Below are 22,288 nucleotides of genomic sequence, written 5' to 3' on the forward strand. Positions count from 1 at the left end.
AGTGGGTGTGTCTCCAACTCCTAGAAAAAACTTCGTGCTCCATCTCCCTTACTTCCTGCTAGTAAGGATCACATAATTCCTAACAAAGTTTTGACACAGATTCCCAATTCGGGCATTCAGAACTTATAGCACGTTGCTGTAAGCAAGCACATTCCCATTCAAAGATGAAACTTACTATGTAGGAACAAGTTTGTATAGGTATCTCAAAGATGCCCAGAACTAAGCTATAGTTGGTATGTCTCCAAATCCTAGAAATAACTACATGCCCCATCTCCCTTACTTCCAGCTAGTAAGGATCACATAATTCCTAACAAAGTTTTGACACAGATTCCCAATTCGGGCATTCAGAACATATAGCACGTTGCTGTAAGCAAGCACATTCTCATTCAAAGATGCAAGTTACTACGTAGGGACAAGTTTGTATAGGTATTTCAAAGATGCCCAGAACTGAGCTAAACTTGGTATGTCTCCAAATCCTAGTAATAACTTCATGCCCAATCTCCCTTACTTCCAGCTAGTAAGGATCACATAATTCCTAACAAAGTTTTGACACAGATTCCCAATTCGGGCATTCAGAACATGTAGCACGTTGATTTAAGCAAGCACTTTCTCATTCCAATTAGCAAGTTACTATAGGAATAAGTTTGTATAGGACTTTCAGAGATGCCCAGAACTGAGCTAAACTTGGTATGTCTCCAAATCCTAGAAATAACTTCATGCCCCATCTCCATTCTTTCCAACTAGTAAGGATCACATAATTTCTAACAAAGTTTTGACACAGATTCCCAATTCGGGCATTCAGAACATATAGCACGTTGCTGTAAGCAAGCACATTCTCATTCAAAGGTGCAAGTTACTATGTAGGGACAAGTTTGTATAGGTATTTCAAAGATGCCCAGAACTGAGCTAAACTTGGTATGTCTCCAACTCCTAGAAATAACATCATGCCCCATCTCCCTCACTTCCAGCTAGTAAGGATCACATAATTCCTAACAAAGTTTTGACACAGATTCCCAATTCGGGCATTCAGAACTTATAGCACGTTGCTGTAAGCAAGCACATTTCCATTAAAAGTTGAATCTTAGTATGTAGGAACAAGTTTGTATAGGTATTACAAAGATGCCCAGAACTGAGCTATAGTGGGTATGTCTCCAAATCCTAGAAATAACTTCATGCCTCATCTCCCTTACTTCCAGCTAGTAAGGATCACATAATTCTTAACAAAGTTTTGACACAGATTCCCAATTCGGGCATTCAGAAAATATGGCACGTTCCTTTAAGCAAGCACTTTCCCATGACAAGTAGCAAGTTACTATGTAGAAACAGGTTTGTATAGGTATTTCAAAGATGCCCAGAACTGAGCTAAACTGGGTATGTCTCCAACTTCTAGAAATATCTTCATGCCCCATCTCACTTACCACCAGCTAGTAAGGATCACATAATTCCTAACAAAGTTTTGACACAGATTCCCAATTCGGGCACTCAGAAAATATAGAACGTTGCTGTAAGCAAGCACATTCTCATTTAAAAGTTTCAAGTTACTATGTTGGAACAAGATTGTATAGGACTTTCAAAGATGCCCAGATCTGAGGTAAAGTGGCTATGTCTCCAACTCCTAGAAATAACTTCATTCCCCATCTCCCTTACTTCCAGCTAGTAAGGATCACATAATTCCTAACAAAGATTTGACACAGATTCCCAATTCGGGCATTCAGAAGCTATAGCACGTTCCTTTAAGCAAGCACTTTCCCATTCCAAGTAGCAAGTTACTATGTAGGAACAAGTTTGTATAGGTATTTCAAAGATGCCCAGAACTGAGCTAAAGTGGGTATGTCTCCAACTCCTAGAAATAACTTCATGCCCCAACTCCCTTACTTCCAGCTAGTAACGATCACATAATTCCTAACAAAGTTTTGACACAGATTCCCAATTCAGGCATTCAGAACATATAGCACGTTGCTGTAAGCAAGCACATTCTGATTCAAAGTTGCAAGTTACTATAGGAACAAGTTTGTATAGGACTTTCAGAGATGCCCAGAACTGAGCTAAACTTGGTATGTCTCCAACTTCTAGAAATAACTGCATGCCCCATCTCCCTTCTTTCCAGCTAGTAAGGATCACATAATTCCTAACAAAGTTTTGACATGGATTCCCAATTCGGGCATTCAGAATATATAGCACGTTGCTGTAAGCAAGCACATTCTCATTCAAAGATGCAAGTTACTATGTAGGAACAAGTTTGTATAGATATTTCAAAGATGCCCAGAACTGAGCTAAACTTGGTATGTCTCCAACTCCTAGAAATAACTTCATGCCCCATCTCCCTTACTTCCAGCTAGTAAGGATCACATAATGCCTAACAAAGTTTTGACACAGATTCCCAATTCGGGCATTCAGGACATGTAGCACGTTGCTGTAAGCAAGCACTTTCTCATTCCAAGTAGCAAGTTACTATGTAGGAACAAGTCTGTATAGGTATTTCAAAGATGCCCAGAACTGAGCTAAACGTTGTATGTCTCCAACTCCTAGAAATAACTTAATGTCCCAGCTCCCTTACTTCCTTCTAGTAAGCATCACATTATTAATAACAAAGTTTTGACACAGATTCCCAATTCGGGCATTCAGAACATATAGCACGTTGCTGTAAGTAAGCACATTCTCATTCAAAATTGCAAGTTATTATGAGGGAACAAGTTTGTATAGGTATTTCAAAGATGCCCAGAAGTGAGCTAAGCTTGCTATGTTTCCAACTCCTAGAAATAACTTCATGCCCCATCTCCCTTACGTCCAGCTCGTAAGGATCACTTAATGCCTCACAAAGTTTTGACACAGATTCCCAATTCGGGCATTCAGAACATGTAGTACGTTGCTTTAAGCTAGCACTTTCTCATTCCAAGTAGCAAGTTACTATGTGGGAACAAGTCTGTATAGGTATTTCAAAGATGCCCAGAACTGAGCTAAAGTGGGTATGTCTCCAATTCCTAGAAATAGCTTCATGCCCCATCTCCCTTACTTCCAGCTAGTAAGGATCACATAATTACTAACACAGTTTTGACACAGATTTCCAATTCGGGCATTCAGAACATATGGCACGTTCCTTTAAGCAAGCACTTTCCCATTCAAATTAGCAAGTTACTATGTAGGAACAGGTTTGTATAGGTATTTCAAAGATGCCCAGAACTGAGCTAAAGTGGGTATGTCTCCAACTCCTAGAAACAACTTCATGCCACATCTCCCTTACTATCATCTAGTAAGGATCACATAATTCCTAACAAAGTTTTGACACAGATTCCCAATTCGGCCATTCAGAACATAAAGCACGTTGTTGTAAGCAAGCACATTCTCATTCAAAGATGCAAGTTACTATGTAGGAACAAGTTTGTATAGGTATTTCAAAGATGCCCAGAACTGAGCTAAACTTGGTATGTCTCCAACTCCTAGAAATAACATCATGCCCCATCTCCCTCACTTCCAGCTAGTAAGGATCACATAATTACTAACAAAGTTTTGACACAGATTCCCAATTCGGGCATTCAGAACTTATAGCACGTTACTGTAAGCAAGTACATTTCCATTAAAAGTTGAAACTTACTATGTAGGAACAAGTTTGTATAGGTATTTCAAAGATGCCCAGAACTGAGCTATAGTGGGTACGTCTCCAAATCCTAGAAATAACTTCATGCCCCATCTCCCTTACTTCCAGCTAGTAAGGATGACATAATACTTAACAAAGTTTTGAGACAGATTCCCAATTTGGGCATTCAAAACATATAGCACGTTGCTTTAAGCAAGCACATTCTCATTCAAAGTTGCAAGTTACTATAGGAATAAGTTTGTATAGGACTTTCAGAGATGCCCAGATCTGAGCTAAACTTGGTATGTCTCCAAATCCTAGAAATAACTTAATGCCTCATCTCCCTTCTTTCCAGCTAGTAAGGATCACATAATTCCTAAGAAAGTTTTGACACAGATTCCCAATTCGTGCATTCAGAACATATAGCACGTTGCTGTAAGCAAGCACATTCTCATTCAAAGATGCAAGTTACTATGAAGGAACAAGTTTGTATAGGACTTTCAAAGATGCCCAGAAGTGAGCTAAACTTGGTATGTCTCCAACTCCTAGAAATAACTTCATGCCCCATCTCCCTTGCTTCCATCTAGCAAGGATCACATAATTCCTAACAAAGTTTTGACACAGATTCCCAATTCGGGCATTCAGAACATATAGCATGTTGCTTTAAGCAAGGACTTTCTCATTCCAAGTAGCAAGTTACTATGTAGGAACAAGTTTGTATAGGAATTTCAAAGATGCAAAGAACTGAGCTAAACTTGGTATGCCTCCAACTCCTAGAAATAACTTCATGCTCCATATCCCTTACTTCCAGCTAGTAAGGATCACATAATTTCTAACAAAGTTTTGACACAGATTCCCAATTCGGGCATTCAGAACATATAGCACGTTGCTGTAAGCAAGCACATTCTCATTCAAAGTTGCAAGTTACTATGTAGGAACAAGTTTGTATAGGTATTTCTAAGATGCCCAGTACTGAACTAAAGTGGGTATGTCTCCAACTCCTAGAGACAACTTCATGCCCCATCTCACTTACTTCCATCTAGTAAGGATCACATAATTCCTAACAAAGTTTTGACACAGATTCTCAATTCGGGCATTCAGAACACATAGCACGTTGTTGTAAGCAAGCACATTCTCATTCAAAGTTGCAAGTTACTATGTAGGAACATGTTTGTATAGGTATTTCAAAGATGCCCAGAACAGACCTAAACTTGGTATGTCTCCAACTCCTAGAAATAACTTGATTCCCCATCTCCCTTACTTCCAGCTAGTAAGGATCACATAATTCCTAACAAAGATTTGACACAGATTTCCAATTTGGGCATTCAGAACATATAGCATGTTGTTTTAAGCAAGCACTTTCTCATTCCAAGTAGCAAGTTACTATGTAGGAACAAGTTTGTATAGGTATTTCAAAGATGCAAAGAACTGAGCTAAATGGGGTATGTCTCCAACTCCTAGAAATAACTTCATGACCCATCTCCCTTCCTTCCAGCTAGTAAGGATCACATAATTCCTAACAAAGTTTTGACACAGATTCCCAATTCGGGCATTCAGAACATATAGCACGTTGCTGTAAGCAAGCACATTCTAATTCAAAGATGCAAGTTACTATGTAGGAACAACTTTGTATAGGTATTTCCAAGATGCCCAGAACTGAGCTAAACTTGGTATGTCTCCAACTCCTAGAAATATCTTCATGCCCCATCTCCCTTACTTCCATCTAGTAAGGATCACATAATTCCTAACAAAATTTTGACACAGATTCCCAATTCGGGCATTCAGAACATATGGCACGTTCCTTTAAGTAAGCACTTTTTCATTCCAAGTAGCAAGTTACTATGTAGGAACAAGTTTGTATAGGTATTTCAAAGATGCCAAGAACTGAGGTAAAGTGGGTATGTTTCCAACTCCTAGATATATCTTCATGCCCCATCTCCCTTACTTCCAGCTAGTAAGGATCACATAATTCCTAACAAAGTTTTGACACAGATTCCCAATTCGGGCATTCAGAACATATAGCACGTTGCTGTAAGCAAGCACATTCTCATTCAAAGATGCAAGTTACTATGTAGGAACAAGTTTGTATAGGACTTTTAAAGATGCCCAGAACTGAGGTAAAGTGGGTATGTTTCCTACTCCTGGAAGTAACTTCATGCCCCATCTCCCTTTCTTCCAGCTAGTAAGGATCACATAATTCCTAACAAAGTTTTGACTCAGATTCCCAATTCGGGCATTCAGAACATATAGCACTTTACTGTAAGCAAGCACATTCTCATTCAAAGTTTCAAGTTACTATGTAGGAACAAGTTTGTATAGGACTTTCAAAGAAGCCCAGAACTGAGGTAAAGTGGGTATGTCTCCAACTCCTAAAAATAACTACATGCCCCATCTCCCTTCCTTCCAGCTAGTAAGGATCACATAATTCCTAACAAAGTTTTGACACATATTCCCAATTCGGGCATTCAGAACATATAGCACGTTTCTTTAAGCAAGCAATTTCTCTTTCCAAGTAGCAAGTTACTATGTAGGAACAAGTTTGTATAGGTATTTCAAAGATGCCCAGAACTGAGCTAAAGTGGGTATGTCTCCAATTGCTAGAAAAAACTTCATGCCCCATCTCCCTTACTTCCAGCTAGTAGGGATCACATAATTCCTAACAAAGTTTTGACACAGATTCCCAATTCGGGCATTCAGAACATATAGCACGTTGCTGTAAGCAAGCACATTCTCATTCAAAGTTGCAAGTTACTATGTAGGAACAAGTTTGTATAGGTATTTCAAAGATACCCAGAACTGAGCTAAACTTGGTATGTCTCCAACACCTAGAAATAACTTCATACCCCAGCTGCCTTACTTCCATCTAGTAAGGATCACATAATTCCTAACAAAGTTTTGACACATATTCCCAATTCGGGCATTCAGATCATATCGCACGTTGCTGAAAGCAAGCACATTCTCATTCAAAGATGCAAGTGACTATGTAGGAACAACTTTGTATAGGTATTTCAAAGATGCCCAGAACTGAGCTAAACTTGGTATGTCTCCAACTCCTAGAAATAACTTTATTCCCCAACTCCCTTACTTAGAGCTAGTAAGGATCACATAATTCCTAACAAAGATTTGACACAGATTCCCAATTCAGGCATTCAGAACATATGGCACGTTCCTTTAAGCAAGCACTTTTTCATTCCAAGTATCAAGTTACTATGAAGGAACAAGTTTGTATAGGTATTTTAAAGATGCCCAGAACTGAGGTAAAGTGGGTATGTCTCCAACTCCTAGAAATAACTTCATGCCCCATCTCCCTTACTTCCAGCTAGTAAGGATCACATAATTCCTAACAAAGTTTTGACACAGATTCCCAATTCGGGCATTCAGAACATATAGCACGTTCCTTTAAGCAAGCACATTCCCATTCCAAGTAGCAAGTTGCTATGTAGGAACAAGTTTGTATAGGTATTTCAAAGATGCCCAGAACTGAGTTAAAATGGGTGTGTCTCCAACTCCTAGAAATAACTTCATGCCCCATCTCCCTTACTTCCAGCTAGTAAGGATCACATAATTCCTAACAAAGTTTTGACACAGATTCCCAATTCGGGCATTCAGAACATATAGCACGTTGCTTTAAGCAAGCACATTCTCATTCAAAGTTGCAAGTTACTATGTAGGAACAAGTTTGTATAGGTATTTCAAAGAGGCCCAGAAGTGAGCTAAACTTGGTATGTTTCCAACTCCTAAAAATAACTTCATGCCCCAACTCCCTTACTTCCATCTAGTAAGGATCACATAATTCCTAACAAAGATTTGACACAGATTCCCAATTCGGGCATTCAGAACATATAGCACTTTGCTGTAAGCAAGCACATTCTCATTCAAAGTTTCAAGTTACTATGTAGGAACAAGTTTGTATAGGACTTTCAAAGAAGCCCAGAACTGAGGTAAAGTGGGTATGTCTCCAACTCCTAAAAATAACTTCATGCCCCATCTCCCTTCCTTCCAGCTAGTAAGGATCACATAATTCCTAACAAAGTTTGGACACAGATTCCCAATTCGGGCATTCAGAACATAAAGCACATGGATGTAAGCAAGCACATTCTCATTCAAAGATGCAAGTTACTATGTAGGAACAAGTTTGTATAGGTATTTCAAAGAGGCCCAGAAGTGAGCTAAACTTGGTATGTTTCCAACTCCTAAAAATAACTTCATGCCCCAACTCCCTTACTTCCATCTAGTAAGGATCACATAATTCCTAACAAAGATTTGACACAGATTCCCAATTCGGGCATTCAGAACATATAGCACGTTGCTGTAAGTAAGCACATTCTCATTCAACGTAGCAAGTTACTATGTAGCAACAAGTTTGTATAGGACTTTCAAAGATGCCCAGAACTGAACTAAACTTGGTATGTCTCCAACTCCTAGAAATAACTTCATGCCCCATCTGCCTTACTTCCAGATAGTAAGCATCACATAATTCCTAACAAAGTTTTGACACATATTCCCAATTCGGGCATTCAGAACATATAGCACGTTTCTTTAAGCAAGCAATTTCTCTTTCCAAGTAGCAAGTTACTATGTAGGAACAAGTTTGTATAGGTATTTCAAAGATGCCCAGAACTGAGCTAAAGTGGGTATGTCTCCAATTGCTAGAAAAAACTTCATGCCCCATCTCCCTTACTTCCAGCTAGTAGGGATCACATAATTCCTAACAAAGTTTTGACACAGATTCCCAATTCGGGCATTCAGAACATATAGCACGTTGCTGTAAGCAAGCACATTCTCATTCAAAGTTGCAAGTTACTATGTAGGAACAAGTTTGTATAGGTATTTCAAAGATACCCAGAACTGAGCTAAACTTGGTATGTCTCCAACACCTAGAAATAACTTCATACCCCAGCTGCCTTACTTCCATCTAGTAAGGATCACATAATTCCTAACAAAGTTTTGACACATATTCCCAATTCGGGCATTCAGATCATATCGCACGTTGCTGAAAGCAAGCACATTCTCATTCAAAGATGCAAGTGACTATGTAGGAACAACTTTGTATAGGTATTTCAAAGATGCCCAGAACTGAGCTAAACTTGGTATGTCTCCAACTCCTAGAAATAACTTTATTCCCCAACTCCCTTACTTAGAGCTAGTAAGGATCACATAATTCCTAACAAAGATTTGACACAGATTCCCAATTCAGGCATTCAGAACATATGGCACGTTCCTTTAAGCAAGCACTTTTTCATTCCAAGTATCAAGTTACTATGAAGGAACAAGTTTGTATAGGTATTTTAAAGATGCCCAGAACTGAGGTAAAGTGGGTATGTCTCCAACTCCTAGAAATAACTTCATGCCCCATCTCCCTTACTTCCAGCTAGTAAGGATCACATAATTCCTAACAAAGTTTTGACACAGATTCCCAATTCGGGCATTCAGAACATATAGCACGTTCCTTTAAGCAAGCACATTCCCATTCCAAGTAGCAAGTTGCTATGTAGGAACAAGTTTGTATAGGTATTTCAAAGATGCCCAGAACTGAGTTAAAATGGGTGTGTCTCCAACTCCTAGAAATAACTTCATGCCCCATCTCCCTTACTTCCAGCTAGTAAGGATCACATAATTCCTAACAAAGTTTTGACACAGATTCCCAATTCGGGCATTCAGAACATATAGCACGTTGCTTTAAGCAAGCACATTCTCATTCAAAGTTGCAAGTTACTATGTAGGAACAAGTTTGTATAGGTATTTCAAAGAGGCCCAGAAGTGAGCTAAACTTGGTATGTTTCCAACTCCTAAAAATAACTTCATGCCCCAACTCCCTTACTTCCATCTAGTAAGGATCACATAATTCCTAACAAAGATTTGACACAGATTCCCAATTCGGGCATTCAGAACATATAGCACGTTGCTGTAAGTAAGCACATTCTCATTCAACGTAGCAAGTTACTATGTAGCAACAAGTTTGTATAGGACTTTCAAAGATGCCCAGAACTGAACTTAACTTGGTATGTCTCCAACTCCTAGAAGTAACTTCATGTCCCATCTCCCTTACTTCCAGCTAGTAAGCATCACATAATTCCTAACAAAGTTTTGACACAGATTCCCAATTCGGGCATTCAGAACATATAGCACGTTTCTTTAAGCAAGCAATTTCTCTTTCCAAGTAGCAAGTTACTATGTAGGAACAAGTTTGTATAGGTATTTCAAAGATGCCCAGAACTGAGCTAAAGTGGGTATGTCTCCAATTGCTAGAAAAAACTTCATGCCCCATCTCCCTTACTTCCAGCTAGTAGGGATCACATAATTCCTAACAAAGTTTTGACACAGATTCCCAATTCGGGCATTCAGAACATATAGCACGTTGCTGTAAGCAAGCACATTCTCATTCAAAGTTGCAAGTTACTATGTAGGAACAAGTTTGTATAGGTATTTCAAAGATACCCAGAACTGAGCTAAACTTGGTATGTCTCCAACACCTAGAAATAACTTCATACCCCAGCTGCCTTACTTCCATCTAGTAAGGATCACATAATTCCTAACAAAGTTTTGACACATATTCCCAATTCGGGCATTCAGATCATATCGCACGTTGCTGAAAGCAAGCACATTCTCATTCAAAGATGCAAGTGACTATGTAGGAACAACTTTGTATAGGTATTTCAAAGATGCCCAGAACTGAGCTAAACTTGGTATGTCTCCAACTCCTAGAAATAACTTTATTCCCCAACTCCCTTACTTAGAGCTAGTAAGGATCACATAATTCCTAACAAAGATTTGACACAGATTCCCAATTCAGGCATTCAGAACATATGGCACGTTCCTTTAAGCAAGCACTTTTTCATTCCAAGTATCAAGTTACTATGAAGGAACAAGTTTGTATAGGTATTTTAAAGATGCCCAGAACTGAGGTAAAGTGGGTATGTCTCCAACTCCTAGAAATAACTTCATGCCCCATCTCCCTTACTTCCAGCTAGTAAGGATCACATAATTCCTAACAAAGTTTTGACACAGATTCCCAATTCGGGCATTCAGAACATATAGCACGTTCCTTTAAGCAAGCACATTCCCATTCCAAGTAGCAAGTTGCTATGTAGGAACAAGTTTGTATAGGTATTTCAAAGATGCCCAGAACTGAGTTAAAATGGGTGTGTCTCCAACTCCTAGAAATAACTTCATGCCCCATCTCCCTTACTTCCAGCTAGTAAGGATCACATAATGTCTACCAAAGTTTTCACACAGATTCCCAATTCGGGCATTCAGAACATGTAGCACGTTGCTTTAAGCAAGCACTTTCTAATTCCAAGTAGCAAGTTACTATGTAGGAACAAGTTTGTATAGGTATTTCAAAGATGCAAAGAACTGAGCTAAAGTGGGTATGTCTCCAACTTCTAGAAACAACTTCATGCCCCATCTCCCTTACTTCCATCTAGTAAGGATCACATAATTCCTAACAAAGTTTTGACACAGATTCCCAATTCGGTTATTCAGAACATATACCACGTTGCTGTAAGCAAGCACATTCTCATTCAAAGTTGCAAGTTACTATGTAGGAACAAGTTTGTATATGTATTTCAAAGATGCCCAGAACTGAGCTAAAGTAGGTATGACTCCAACTCCGAGAAATAAGTTCATGCCCCATGACCCTTATTTCCAGCTAGTAAGGATCACATAATGGGTAGCTAAATATTGACTCAGATTCCCAATTCGGGCATTCAGAACATGTTGCACGTTGCTTTAAGCAAGCTCTTTCTCATTCCAAGTAGCAAGTTACTATGTAGGAACAAGTTTGTATAGGTATTTCAAAGATGCCCAGAACTGAGCTAAAGTGGGTTTGTGTCCAACTCCTAGAAATAACTTGATGCCCCATCTCCCTTACTTCCAGCTAGTAATGATCACATAATTCCTAACAAAGTTTTGACACAGATTCCCAATTCGGGCATTCAGAATATATAGCACGCTGCTGTAAGCAAGCACATTCTCATTCCAAGTTGCAAGTTACTATGTAAGAACAAGTTTGTATAGGACTTTCAAAGCTGTCCAGAACTGAGCTAAACTTGGTATGTCTCCAACTCCTAGAAATAACTTCATGCCCCATCTCCCCTACTTCCAGCTAGTAAGGATCACATAATTCCTAACAAACTTTTGACACAGATTCCCAATTCGGGCATTCAGAACATATAGCACGTTGCTGTAAGCAAGCACATTCTCATACTAAGATTCAAGTTACTATGTAGGAACAAGTTTGTATAGGTATTTCAAAGATGCCCAAAACTGAGCTAAACTTGGTATGTCTCCAACTCCTAGAAATAACTTCATGCCCCATCTCCCTGACTTCCAGCTAGTAAGTATCACATAATTCCTAACAAAGATTTGACACAGATTCCCAATTTGGGCATGCAGAACATATAGCACGTTGCTTTAAGCAAGCACTTTCTCATTCCAAGTAGCAAGTTACTATGTAGGAACAAGTTTGTATAGGTATTTCAAAGATGCCCAGAACTGAGCTAAAGTGGGTATGTCTCCAACTCCTAGAAATAACTTCATGCCCCATCTCCCTTACTTCCAACTAGTAAGGATCACATAATTCCTAACAAAGTTTTGACACAGATTCCCAATTCGGGCATTCAGAACATATAGCACGTTGCTGTAAGCAAGCACATTCTCATTCAAAGTTTCAAGTTACTATGTATTAACAAGTTTGTATAGGACTTTCAAAGATGCCCAGAACTGAGCTAAAGTGGGTATGTCTCCAACTCATAGAAATAACTTCATCCCCCATCTCCCTTACTTCCAGCTAGTAAGGATCACATAATTCCTAACAAATTTTGACACAGATTCCCAATTCGATCATTCAGAACATATAGCACATGGATGTAAGCAAGCGCATTCTCATTCAAAGATGCAAGTTACTATGTAGGAACAAGTTTGTATAGGTATTTCAAAGATGCCCAGAACTGAGTTAAAATGGCTATGTCTCCAACTCCTAGAAATAACTTGATGCCCCAACTCCCTTACTTCCAGCTAGTAAGGATCACATAATGCCTAACAACGTTTTGACACAGATTCCCAATTCGGGCATTCAGAACATATAGCACGTTGCTGTAAGCAAGCACATTCTCATTCAAAGTTTCAAGTTACTATGTAGGAACAAGATTGTATAGGACTTTCAAAGAAGCCCAGAACTGAGGTAACGTGGGTATGTCTCCAACTCCTAGAAATAACTTCATGCCCCATCTCCCTTACTTCCAGCTAGTAAGGATCACATAATTCCTAACAAAGTTTGGACACAGATTCCCAATTCGGGAATTCAGAACATATAGCACATGGATGTAAGCAAGCACATTCTCATTCAAAGATGCAAGTTACTATGTAGGAACAGGTTGTATAGCTATTTCAAAGATGCCCAGAACTGAGTTAAAATGGGTATGTCTCCAACTCCTAGAAATAACTTCATGCCCCATCTCCCTTACTTCCAGCTAGTAAGGATCACATAATTCCTAACAAAGTTTTGACACAGATTAGCAATTCGGGCATTCAGAACATATAGCACGTTGCTTTAAGCAAGCACATTCTCATTCAAAGTTGCAAGTTACTATGTAGGAACAAGTTTGTATAGGTATTTCAAAGAGGCCCAGAAGTGAGCTAAACTTGGTATGTTTCCAACTCCTAAAAATAACTTAATGCCCCAACTCCCTTACTTCCAGCTAGTAAGGATCACATAATCCTAACAAAGTTTTGACACAGATTCCCAATTCGGGCATTCAGAACATATATCACGTTGCTGTAAGCAAGCACATCCTCATTCAAAGTTGCAAGTTACTATGTAGGAACAAGTTTGTATAGGACTTTCAAAGATGCCCAGAACTGAGCTAAACTTGGTATGTCTCCAACTCCTAGAAATAACTACCCGCCCCATCTCCCTTACTTCCAGCTTGTAAGGATCACATAATTCCTAACAAAGTTTTGACACAGATTCCCAATTCGTGCATACAGAACATATAGCACGTTGCTTTAAGCAAGCACTTTCTCATTCCAAGTAGCAAGTTACTATGTAGGAACAAGTTTCTATAGGTATTTCAAAGATGCAAAGAACTGAGCTAATGTGGGTTGTCTCCAACTGCTAGAAATAACTTCATGCCCCATCTCCCTTACTTCCACCTAGTAAGGATCACATAATTCCTAACAAAGATTTGAAACAGATTCCCAATTCAGGCATTCAGAACACGTAGTACGCGCTGTAAGCTTGCACATTCTCATTCAAAGTTGCAAGTTACTATGTTGGAACAAGTTTGTACAGATATTTCAAAGATGCCCAGAACTGAGCTAAACTTGGTATGTCTCCAACTCCTAGAAATAACTTCATGCCCCATCTCCCTTACTTCCAGCTAGTAAGGATCACATAATTCCTAACAATTATATGACACAGATTCCCAATTTGGGCATGCAGAACATATAGCACGTTGCTTTAAGCAAGCACTTTCTCATTCCAAGTAGCAAGTTACTATGTAGGAACAAGTTTGTATAGGTATTTCAAAGATGCGCAGAACTGAGCTAAACTTGGTATGTCTCCAACTCCTAGAAATAACTTCATGCCCCATCTCCCTTACTTCCAGCTAGTAAGGATCACATAATTCCTAACAAAGTTTTGACACAGATTCCCAATTCGGGCATTAAGAACATATAGCACGTTGCAGTAAGCAAGCACTTTCTCATTGCAAGTAGCAAGTTACTATGTAGGAACAAGTTTCTATAGGTACTTCAAAGGTGCCCAGAACTGAGCTGAAGTGGGTATGTCTCCACCTCCTAGAAATAACATCATGCCCCAACTCCCTTACTTCCAGCTGTTAAGGATCACATAATTTCTAACAACGATTTGACACAGATTCCCAATTCGATCATTCAGAACATATCGCGCGTTCCTTTAAGCAAGCACTTTCTCATTCCAAGTAGCAAGTTACTATGTAGGAACAAGTTTGTATAGGTATTTCAAAGATGCCCAGAAGTGAGCTAAAGTGGGTATGTCTCCAACTCCTAGAAATAACTTCATGCCCCATCTCCCTTACTACCAGCTGGTAAGGATCACATAATACCTAACAAAGTTTTGACACAGATTCCCAATTCGGGCATTCAGAACATATAGCACGTTGCTGTAAGCAAGCACATTCTCATTCAAAGTTGCAAGTTACTATGTAGGAACAAGTTTGTATAGGACTTTCAAAGATGCCCTGAACTGAGCTATACTTGGTATGTCTCCAACTCCTAGAAATAACTTCATGCCCCATCTCCCTTACTTCCATCTTGTAAGTATCACATAATTCCTAACAAAGTCTTGACGCAGATTCCCAATTCAGGCATTTAGAAGATATAGTACGTTGCTTTAAGCAAGCACTTTCTCATTCCAAGTAGCAAGTTACTATGTAGCAACAAATTTGTATAGGTATTTCAAAGATGCCCAGAACTGAGCTAAACTTGGTATGTGTCCAACACATAGAAATAACTTCATGCACCAACTCCCTTACTTCCAGCTAGTAAGGATCATATAATTCCTAACCAAGATTTGACACAGATTCCCAATTCGGGCATTCAGAACATATAGCACGTTGCTGTAAGCAAGCACATTCTCATTCAAAGTTGCAAGTTACTATGTAAGAACAAGTTTGTATAGGACTTTCAAAGATGCCCAGAACTGAGCTAAAGTGGGTATGTCTCCAACTCCTAGAAATAACTTCATGCCCCATCTCCCTTACTTCCAGCTAGTAAGGATCACATAATTCCTAACAAAGTTTTGACACAGATTCCCAATTCGGGCATTCAGAACATATAGCACGTTGCTGTAAGCAAGCACATTCTCATTCTAAGATGCAAGTTACTATGTAGGAACAAGTTTGTATAGGTATTTCAAAGATGCCCAGAACTGAGCTAAACTTGGCATGTCTCCAACTCCTAGAAATAACTTCATTCCCCATCTCCCTTACTTCCAGCAAGTAAGGATCACATAATTCCTAACAAAGATTTGACACAGATTCCCAATTCGGGCATTCAGAAGATATAGCACGTTGTTTTAAGCAAACACTTTCTCATTCCTAATAGCAAGTTACTATGTAGGAACAAGTTTGTATAGGTATTTCAAAGATGCCCAGAACTGAGCTAAAGTGGGTATGTCTCCAACTCCTAGAAATAACTTCATGCCCCATCTCCCTTACTTTGATCTAGTAAGGATCACATAATTCCTAACAATGTTTTGACACAGATTCCCAATTCGGGCATTCACAACATATAGCACGTTGCTGTAAGCAAGCACATTCTCATTCAAAGTTGCAAGTTACTATGTAGGAACAAGTTTGTATAGGTATTTCAAAGAAGCCCAGAACAGAGCTAAACTTGGTATGTCTACAACTCCTAGAAATAACTTCATTCCCCATCTCCCTTTCTTCCATCTAGTAAGGATCACATAATTTCTAACAACGTTTTAACACAGATTCCCAATACGGGCATTCAGAACATATAGCACGTTCCTTTAAGCAAGAACTTTCTAATTCCAAGTAGCAAGTTACTATGTAGGAAGAAGTTTGTATAGGACTTTCAAAGATGCCCAGAACTGAGGTAAAGTGGGTATGTCTCCAACTCCTAGAAATAACTTCATGCCCCATCTCCCTTACTTCCAGCTGATAAGGATCACATAATTCCTAACAAAGTTTTGACACAGATTCCCAATTCGGGCATTCAGACCATATAGCACGTTGCTGTAAGCAAGCACATTCTCATTCAAAGTTGCAAGTTACTATGTAGGAACAAGTTTCTATAGGACTTTCAAAGATGCCCAGAACTGAGCTAAACTTGGTTAGTGTCCAACACCTAGAAATAACTTCCTGCACCAACTCCCTTACTTCCAGCTAGTAAGGATCACGTAATTCCTAACAAAGTTTTGACACAGATTCCCAATTCGGGCATGCAGAACATATAGCACGTTGCTGTACGCAAGCACATTCTCATTCAAAGATGCAAGTTACTATGAAGGAACAAGTTTGTATAGGACTTTCAAAGATGCCCAGAACTGAGCTAAACTTGGTATGTCTCCAACTCCTAGAAAAAACTTCCCGCCCCAATCTCCCTTACTTCCAGCTTGTAAGGATCACATAATTCCTAACAAAGATTTGACACAGATTCCCAAATCGGGCCTTCAGAAGATATAGCACGTTGCTTTAAGCAAGCACTTTCTCATTCCAAGTAGCAAGTTATTATGTAGGAACAAGTTTGTATAGGTATGTCAAAGATGCCCAGAACTGAGCTAAAGTGGGAATGTCTTCAACTCCTAGCAATAACTTCACGCCCCATCTCCCTTACTTCCCTCTAGAAAGGATCACATAATTCCTAACAAAGTTTTGACACAGATTCCCAATTCGGGCATTCAGAACATATAGCACATTGCTGTAAGCATGCACATTCTCATTCAAAGTTGCAAGTTACTATGTAGGAACAAGTTTGTATAGGTATTTCAAAGATGCCCAGAACTGAGCTAAATTGGGTATGTCTCCAACTTCTAGAAATAACTTCATGTCCCAACTCCCTTATTTCCAGCTAGTAAGGATCACATAATTCCTAACAAAGTTTTCACACAGATTTCCAATTCGGGCATTCAGAACATATAGCACGTTGCTTTAAGCAAGCACTTTCTCATGCCAAGTAGCATGGTACTATGTAGGAACAAGTATCTATAGGTATTTCAAAGATGCAAAGTACTGAGCTAAAGTGGGTTGTCTCCTACTGCTAGAAATAATTTCATGCCCCATCTCCCTTACTTCCAACTAGTAAGGATCACATAATTCCTAACAAAGTTTTGACACAGATTCCCAATTCAGGCATTCAGAACATATAGCACGTTGCTGTAAGCAAGCACATTCTCATTCAAAGTTGCAAGTTACTATGTAGGAACAAGTTTGTGTAGGTTTTTCAAAGGTGCCCAGAACTGAGCTAAAGTGGGTATGTCTCCAACTCGTAGAAATAACTTCATGCCTCATCTACCTTACTTCCAGCTAGTAAGGATCACATAATTCCTAACAAAGTTTTGACACATATTCCCAATTCGGGCATTCAGAACATATAGCACGTTGCTTTAAGCAAGCACTTTCTCATTCCAAGTAGCAAGTTACTATGTAGGAACAAGTTTCTATAGGTATTTCAAAGATGCAAAGAACTGAGCTAAACTTGGTATTTCTCCAACTCCTAAAAATAACTTCATGCACCAACTCCCTTAGTTCCAGCTCGTAAGGATCACATAATTCCTAACAAAGTTCTGACACAGATTCCCAATTCGGGCATTCAGAACATGTAGGACGTTGCTTTAAGCAAGCACTTTCTCATTCCAAGTAGCAAGTTACTATGTAGGAACAAGTTTCTATAGGTATTTCAAAGATGCAAAGAACTGAGCTAAAGTGGGTGTGTCTCCAACTCATAGAAATAACTTCATGCCCCATCTCCCTTACTTCCACCTAGTAAGGATCACATAATTCCTAACAAAGTTTTGACACAGATTCCCAATTCGGGCATTCAGAACATATAGCACGTTGCTTTAAGCAAGCACATTCTCATTCAAAGTTGCAAGTTACTATGTAGGAACAAGTTTGTACAGGTATTTCAAAGATGCCCAGAACTGAGATAAACTTGGTATGTCTCCAACTCCTAGAAATAAGTTCATGCCCCATCTCCCTTACTTCCAGCTTGTAAGGATCATATAATGCCTACCAAAGTTTTCACACATTCCCAATTCGGGCATTCAGAACATACAGCACGTTGCTTTAAGCAAGCACTTTCTCATTCCAAGTAGCAAGTTACTATGTAGGAACAACTTTGTATAGGTATTTCAATGATGCCCAGAACTGAGCTAAAGTGGGTATGTCTCCAACTCCCAGAAATAACTTCATGCCCCATCTCCCTACTTCCAGCTAGTAAGGATCACATAATTCCTAACAAAGTTTTCACACAGATTCCCAATTCGGGCCTTCAGAACATGTAGCACGTTGCTTTAAGCAAGCACTTTCTCATTCCAAGTAGCAAGTTACTATGTAGGAACAACTTTCTATAGGTATTACAAAAATGCCCAGAACTGAGCTAAAGTGGGTATGTCTTCAACTCCTGGAAATAACTTCATGCCCCATCTCCATTACTTCCATCTTGTAAGGATCACATAATTCCTAACAAAGTTTTGACACAGATTCCCAATTCGGGCATTCAGAACATATAGCACGTTGCTGTAAGCAAGCACATTCTCATTCAAAGTTGCAAGTTACTATGTAGGAACAAGTTTGTATAGGTATTTCAAAGATGAACAGAACTGAGGTAAAGTGGGTATGTCTCCAACTCCTGGAAATAACTTCATGCCACATCTCCCTTACTTCCAGCTAGTAAGGATCACATAATTCCTAACAAAGTTTTGACACAGATTCCCAATACTGGCATTCAGAACATATAGCACGTTGCTGTAAGCAAGCACATTCTCATTCAAAGTTGCAAGTTACTATGTAGGAACAAGTGTGTATAGGTATTTCAAAGATGCCCAGAACTGAGCTAAACTTGGTATGTCTCCAACTCCTAGAAATAACTTCATGCCCCATCTCCCTTACTTCCAGCTTGTAAGGATCACATAATTCCTAACAACGTTTTGACACAGATTCCCAATTCGGGTATTCAGAACATTTAGCACGTTGCTTTAAGCAAGCACTTTCTCATTCCAAGTAGCAAGTTACTATGTAGGAACAAGTTTGTATAGGTATTTCAAAGATGCCCAGAACTGATCTAAAGTGGGTTGTCTCCAACTCCTAGAAATAACTTCATGCCACATCTCTCTTACTTCCAGCTAGTAAGGATCACATAATTCCTAACAAAGTTTTGACACAGATTCCCAATTCGGGCATTCAGAACATATAGCACGTTGCTGTAAGCAAGCAAATTCTCATTCTAAGATGCAAGTTACTATGTAGGAACAAGTTTGTATAGGTATTTCAAAGATGCCCAGAACTGAGCTAAACTTGGCATGTCTCCAACTCCTAGAAATAACTTCATTCCCCATCTCCCTTACTTCCAGCAAGTAAGGATCACATAATTCCTAACAAAGATTTGATACAGATTCCCAATTCGGGCATTCAGAAGATATAGCACGTTGTTTTAAGCAAACACTTTCTCATTCCAAATAGCAAGTTACTATGTAGGAACAAGTTTGTATAGGTATTTCAAAGATGCCCAGAACTGAGCTAAAGTGGGTATGTCTCCAACTCCTAGAAATAACTTCATGCCCCATCTCCCTTACTTTGATCTAGTAAGGATCACATAATTCCTAACAATGTTTTGACACAGATTCCCAATTCGGGCATTCACAACATATAGCACGTTGCTGTAAGCAAGCACATTCTCATTCAAAGTTGCAAGTTACTATGTAGGAACAAGTTTGTATAGGTATTTCAAAGAAGCCCAGAACAGAGCTAAACTTGGTATGTCTACAACTCCTAGAAATAACTTCATTCCCCATCTCCCTTACTTCCATCTAGTAAGGATCACATAATTTCTAACAACGTTTTAACACAGATTCCCAATTCGGGCATTCAGAACATATAGCACGTTCCTTTAAGCAAGAACTTTCTAATTCCAAGTAGCAAGTTACTATGTAGGAAGAAGTTTGTATAGGACTTTCAAAGATGCCCAGAACTGAGGTAAAGTGGGTATGTCTCCAACTCCCAGAAATAACTTCATGCCCCATCTCCCTACTTCCAGCTAGTAAGGATCACATAATTCCTAACAAAGTTTTGACACAGATTCCCAATTCGGGCATTCAGAACATATAGCACGTTGCTTTAAGCAAGCACATTCTCATTCAAAGTTGCAAGTTACTATGTAGGAACAAGTTTGTACAGGTATTTCAAAGATGCCCAGAACTGAGATAAACTTGGTATGTCTCCAACTCCTAGAAATAAGTTCATGCCCCATCTCCCTTACTTCCAGCTTGTAAGGATCATATAATGCCTACCAAAGATTTCACACATTCCCAATTCGGGCATTCAGAACATACAGCACGTTGCTTTAAGCAAGCACTTTCTCATTCCAAGTAGCAAGTTACTATGTAGGAACAACTTTGTATAGGTATTTCAATGATGCCCAGAACTGAGCTAAAGTGGGTATGTCTCAAACTCCCAGAAATAACTTCATGCCCCATCTCCCTACTTCCAGCTAGTAAGGATCACATAATTCCTAACAAAGTTTTGACACAGATTCCCAATTCGGGCCTTCAGAACATGTAGCACGTTGCTTTAAGCAAGCACTTTCTCATTCCAAGTAGCAAGTTACTATGTAGGAACAACTTTCTATAGGTATTACAAAAATGCCCAGAACTGAGCTAAAGTGGGTATGTCTTCAACTCCTGGAAATAACTTCATGCCCCATCTCCATTACTTCCATCTTGTAAGGATCACATAATTCCTAACACAGTTTTGACACAGATTCCCAATTCGGGCATTCAGAACATATAGCACGTTGCTGTAAGCAAGCACATTCTCATTCAAAGTTGCAAGTTACTATGTAGGAACAAGTTTGTATAGGTATTTCAAAGATGAACAGAACTGAGGTAAAGTGGGTATGTCTCCAACTCCTGGAAATAACTTCATGCCACATCTCCCTTACTTCCAGCTAGTAAGGATCACATAATTCCTAACAAAGTTTTGACACAGATTCCCAATACTGGCATTCAGAACATATAGCACGTTGCTGTAAGCAAGCACATTCTCATTCAAAGTTGCAAGTTACTATGTAGGAACAAGTGTGTATAGGTATTTCAAAGATGCCCAGAACTGAGCTAAACTTGGTATGTCTCCAACTCCTAGAAATAACTTCATGCCCCATCTCCCTTACTTCCAGCTTGTAAGGATCACATAATTCCTAACAACGTTTTGACACAGATTCCCAATTCGGGTATTCAGAACATTTAGCACGTTGCTTTAAGCAAGCACTTTCTCATTCCAAGTAGCAAGTTACTATGTAGGAACAAGTTTGTATAGGTATTTCAAAGATGCCCAGAACTGATCTAAAGTGGGTTGTCTCCAACTCCTAGAAATAACTTCATGCCACATCTCTCTTACTTCCAGCTAGTAAGGATCACATAATTCCTAACAAAGTTTTGACACAGATTCCCAATTCGGGCATTCAGAACATATAGCACGTTGCTGTAAGCAAGAACATTCTCATTCTAAGATGCAAGTTACTATGTAGGAACAAGTTTGTATAGGTATTTCAAAGATGCCCAGAACTGAGCTAAACTTGGCATGTCTCCAACTCCTAGAAATAACTTCATTCCCCATCTCCCTTACTTCCAGCAAGTAAGGATCACATAATTCCTAACAAAGATTTGATACAGATTCCCAATTCGGGCATTCAGAAGATATAGCACGTTGTTTTAAGCAAACACTTTCTCATTCCAAATAGCAAGTTACTATGTAGGAACAAGTTTGTATAGGTATTTCAAAGATGCCCAGAACTGAGCTAAAGTGGGTATGTCTCCAACTCCTAGAAATAACTTCATGCCCCATCTCCCTTACTTTGATCTAGTAAGGATCACATAATTCCTAACAATGTTTTGACACAGATTCCCAATTCGGGCATTCACAACATATAGCACGTTGCTGTAAGCAAGCACATTCTCATTCAAAGTTGCAAGTTACTATGTAGGAACAAGTT

The sequence above is a fragment of the Diceros bicornis genome, assembly GCF_020826845.1.
Source record: "Diceros bicornis minor isolate mBicDic1 chromosome 1 unlocalized genomic scaffold, mDicBic1.mat.cur SUPER_1_unloc_2, whole genome shotgun sequence".
NCBI lineage: Eukaryota > Metazoa > Chordata > Mammalia > Perissodactyla > Rhinocerotidae > Diceros > Diceros bicornis.